Raw genomic sequence first — 5,454 nt, 5'->3', positions numbered from 1 at the left:
AAAAAAAAAAAAAAAAAAAAAAGCAAGCAAAATGTATAACTCATTAGGGCAAATAAGTATATCAACACATTTTTTTTTTATTTCCGTTATACTCTTACATTTATTGACTTTTATTATATTTTATATTATTATTTAACAACAAATCCAACAACAAATGGATAAGGAGATATATATTTAGTTCAAAATGTGATACTTCCTTCAAAAGGAAAACGATATATCACTAGTGATAGGAGCTATCTATTAACTTTATTAGTTTGAAACATCGACTATGAGCAATTCATTCAAAATATACCTTCGAATAATGATGACAGACTTTCTTGTCAATCAAATGGAAAAATGATATATATACATTAACACTATATTTGTGAGGTTGAATAATTTATAAGTGTTCAATAAATAGAAATCTTTGTAAAATTAATTACACTATGAAATGCAGAAGTTTAGATGCGATTAAATTAAAGATTTTGAAGAATATATTAAGTGTATGTAGTCAACGAGTATCTATCACGGGATAGTATCAATTAATTAGTTGGTAGAGAGGTGATAAATTACATGTCAAATCCAACCATGCAGAAACCCACCATTTTCTTCAATTCGTCTTTCTGCTTGTCTGCATATACACTAAACTGTACTGTCGCGATATATATGTTTAGCAGTGAAGGGTGTCGTTTGGCTTTTGAATTGTTAGTGATGCTATTATTAATTTGTTATCAAAACAATCTCATCGACTCATCCCATGATAATTAGAAAAGGATGATATATACCAAGGTGGTGTACATGGACTGTGAGGATGTAGTTAAGTTGAGTCGAATTAAAATAGTCAAAATTTAAAAATAAAAAAATTATTCAAAAATCGAAATTCATCTTGAATTTGGCAGAGTTTTAATTTTTTGGATTGAACTTGACTTGATTAGACTCAACAAATATTTTTTTTTTCTACTTTTTCACACACAAAAAAAAAATGTTATCAAAGAATTCATACTATAAAGCCAAATCTCAAGTATGAAATATTGATTTTGGAGGGTAGAGTTCTTCATTTAATCCTAACAATTACAAAAATACTAGACAACTAATTGCATTAACTAATTTATTATTATTATCAAAATTAAGACTAGAGGCAATGCCAACAATATGAATTATGTATAGATTCACCTTGCTTTGCATATAGTAATAATTAGGTAGGATATAATTGTTGGAAAAAATATCAAACATGACATTGTGAGGGGTTGGGGCTATTTTGTGGTACAAATATATGTAGGATTCACTTTTGACTTGGATCGAGTCAATGTGAGAGAGCTCTCGTAGCTAGTTTATCAGCAGCTCTGCTCTCGAAAGATATGATGAAACTCCACTCTTATCAAAGCCTTGAAGTTCAATAAGGCAAGCTCGCATGATATTACGCCATCTTCCGTACGTTCTCATATTTCCTCTCAGACATTCAATCATGCCATTCGAATCACACTCAATGATAAGCTTCCACGCGCCATTCCTCCTAGCCATACGCATGTCTTGGAGAACAGCCCATGCGTCCGCCTCCTCAGCTGGACAGCTACCAATATTTTAGGTAAAGCCATTTATCCATTTCCCTAGGTGATCATGTAATAATCCTCCGCAACCTGCTAGCTTGTTCATTCCCTTGCAATAGCTGTCCACATTGAGTTTAGTTCATCCCGCCCCTGGTTTCTCCCAAGCTACATACCTGTCAACGTAGCTAGCCATACCACTGATGGGCATCCATTGTTAGGCTATCGCAGCAGCCACTTTAGTCTTTATGTCGCATGATCCATTGAATTCATTGGTCCATACTAATGCTTATCCTACCAAACACACCATCATTCCACCATCTCCAGATCCACCACATGCCAATACCAAAAGTCGCAGGCCACCCACCATCAAACCCCACATGAGCATCGCCCTTTAGATTCGTAGATAACCATTCTCCCCACTCCATAGATCTGAGTTTCTTAGCGACATTCCAAGGCAAAAGTCTCTCACATATCCTGCTCACCCCGTTGGAATATAAGTCTTCCATTGCCTAGTGAGTATGCGTTTCTTCCACACGGTGGTGGGAATACGAGTCTACCACTGGCTAATGAGTATAGGTTTTCCACTCGGTGGTGGATAAGTCAGTTGGTCTATACTAGTAACAATACTCTTCTTATGCAGCTATTTAGAGCTAATAAAATTTCGTCGTGAAGCGGACGAAATTTGCAAATACGTATTATGAGTCTAACTAAAATTGTAAAATACATTATGGGTCCGTTTGGAAAGCAGTAAAATGACTTCTGGAAAATGTTTTCTGGAAAATGAGTCATTTTCCGGAAAACAATTGATTTTCCAGTGTTTGGATGTATTATGGAAAACTGTCTTTGTGTGTTTGGTTCGTTTTCTGGAAAATGAACAGAATTGTATGCTTCAACATTTTAACAAAATAGTTGTTACTCATCCAACATAAGCAAGTCTTAAACATAAGCAAAAAGTAACATACATAAAAAGTCTTGCACTCTTAACAAAAAAGTAACATCAAATTACAACATAATAACAAAGAAGTCTTCATACAACATTAATAACTACAAAGACATACATAAAAAGTCTTAAATATTACAACCTACATTATAGTCTTATCATCCAACATAAGCAAGTCTTAAGTATCCAACATAGCCAATTACAAAGACATACATAATTTAATTCAAAGAAGAAATAAATTTCTCGATCCATTTCCTCTTCAAACTTGCATTTTTCGCCTTGAATATCCTTGCTTGAACTTCATTTATCATGAGGAATTCAAATGCTTTGCATAGGTCATCCTCATGAAAGCCATCACCTATGCTCATCACATCCTCAAACAGTTGATTTTCATCGATACCTGTACTCAACGACTTAATTGCCGATGCAATGTTACCGAGCTGTTCGGCCATTTCATTGACCTTCAAGTCAATTGACTTTCGCTTACGCCCGGATTTTTGGGACGAAGCAGTTGATGCTGATGTTCTTCCCCTACTTTCTTCTTCAATTTGGTCGGGCAAAGTTTCATCATTGTGATTAGAAAACATCTCATCATTAGGACCATCTAAAGTAACATCTGCAAAAGACTTTGCAAAGCGTCCAATGTCACAATCTCTACCAACAACAATGGACATCTCCTCATAGCACTCAATTTTCTTGTTCAATAACATTTCGTACTTGGGAGTTGCCTATGAATAAAAAAAAAACTTTAGAATTATGCAATAGTAGAAAAAAAATACCATAAAAACTATGATAATAAAATATTACCGAGATAAGCCCCATATACGGGGCTGGATCACATGTAATCATCTTCATATTATCATCCCATCCAACGCCACTCATATTCTTCAGCTTGCAAATCATCATCCATGTATTCTTCACAATTCTCAAATGATTTTCCACATGTTTGGGTTCACAGGCAACATTAAACTGTTCAGAAATAACAGATGCAACACGATTGAATGAAGAGGCTCTAAAATTGTTAGTTGGATTATTTGGATTCTTAGCCTCTTCCACTAATATCTTTAAAAATGTGCTCTCCATTAGCTTTGTCCACCGAAATTGCCTAGAAGTCATAATTCCCTTTCCTTTATTCATGTTGCTATAATGACATAAAAAACAATAACAACCAATGTCAACCATAAAATAATCCAATACAAAGCAATATTTAACATAAAACCAATAATATGAACCAATGTCAACCATAATTCCTAATAACAAGTACACAACAATAAGAAATGTTCAACTACTATCAATATCCAATACAAAGCAATATTTAACAAACTTCAAGAAAATAAGCATTAATGAGTAATAATAAAGTCATTCCACATTTGTTCCGCAATCTCATCTTTCTTTGCATTCCACTGTCTAGCTTCTTGTCTTTCTTCACTTTGGGTATGAGATAAGGGCAACAAGTTATCGTCATCAAGCTCAACATTTGCTTGATTAAATTCATCATTAGGATCAACTCCCATAATATGGTTATGAATTATACAACAAGCTAAAACTACATCCACTTGTGTCTGGTAATCCCAAAAAGGTTCAGCATCTAACACACGAAATCGTTTCTTCAAAATTCCAAACACTCTCTCAATAGATGTACGTAAGGACGAATGACGAAGATTGAAAAGTTCTTTCTTATTCTCGGGACGATGAGCACTAAACTCTTTCAAATGGTATCTAACACCACGGTATGGGGTAAGTATTCCATTTCGTATGCCATATCCAGCATCACCAAGATAATATTTCCCTACAGTTTTACACAATTTGATTACTTATATGCCATTCTTATACAATAACAAACAACACAATGTAAAAAGTGATAACTATATTAGTTTTATACCTTCTGGAATTTTAAATCTATTCGGACGTGTGAGTGCATTGTTCAAGACTCGAGAATCGTGTGCACTACCTTCCCACCCAGCTAGCACATAACAAAATCGCAAATCAAAAGTGATGGCAGCAAATACATTTTGTGTTGTTCCATCTTTACGCCCCCGAAAGCTTCCTTGCATATTAAGTGGCACGGATGCACGAATATGGGTTCCATCTATTGCTCCTAGACAGTCTTTGAAATATGGATAAAATCGTGGATTGCTAATGACTTCATGAGGAGTTAGTTCACCGTCTGGTAATACTATGAGGTTCTTATACAAAGATAAAATGGCTCTCAAAACACTTCTAAAGTAACGGTGAATTGTCTCAATTGACCTATAATACCTTGACCCAATTACTCGAAAGCGTACATTGTGACCTATTATATGTAAAAATATTAGTACTTGTTCCTTAACACTTACAGCTGTAGTTGTGCGTAATAAGTTCTTACTAGCCAAAAGGTCACACAATTTATAAAAAGAAATTGGTCTCATTCTAATAACGCTTATACATTTGTTATCACCCTCATATAAGATACTATTTATGTAACTCTCTCGTTCATAATCTCTATTCATAATGTCATGCTCTATTTGGTTCCTATTTCTAAGTTGTTGCAATAGAAGAACTCCAATAGCTAGTATAGCACTTGCTGCACCCATAACAGTGGCACGCACATGATTTCTATCCATCTATAAAAAAAATAATATGACATAAATATATCACAAAACTAACACATAACCACAAACAATTCGATACAACATATACCAATAAATATTTTTCCAAATTTAAATTTTTTACAAACAATTTACATAACACATAAAATTAATTTTTTTTCCAAATTAAATTTTGTTTACCAGTTCTGGTTTCCTTAGGAAACCAGAAACTGGTTCGGTTTCAGCATCGGTGCGGAAACCATTTGTTCGGTTTCAGCACCGGTGCGGAAACCAGTTCTGGTTTCCGCATCTGTGCGGAAACCAGTTCCAACTCGCCTCTGGTTTCTTCGCCCATAAATTTGAACCCACACCTGACAAATATTTGTGTATTTTTCAGATCTGCGATTTGAAGAAAAAAAAT

Source organism: Ipomoea triloba, chromosome 12, assembly GCF_003576645.1.
Source record: "Ipomoea triloba cultivar NCNSP0323 chromosome 12, ASM357664v1".
Classification (NCBI taxonomy): domain Eukaryota; kingdom Viridiplantae; phylum Streptophyta; class Magnoliopsida; order Solanales; family Convolvulaceae; genus Ipomoea; species Ipomoea triloba.
This window is presented reverse-complemented; position numbering follows the sequence as displayed.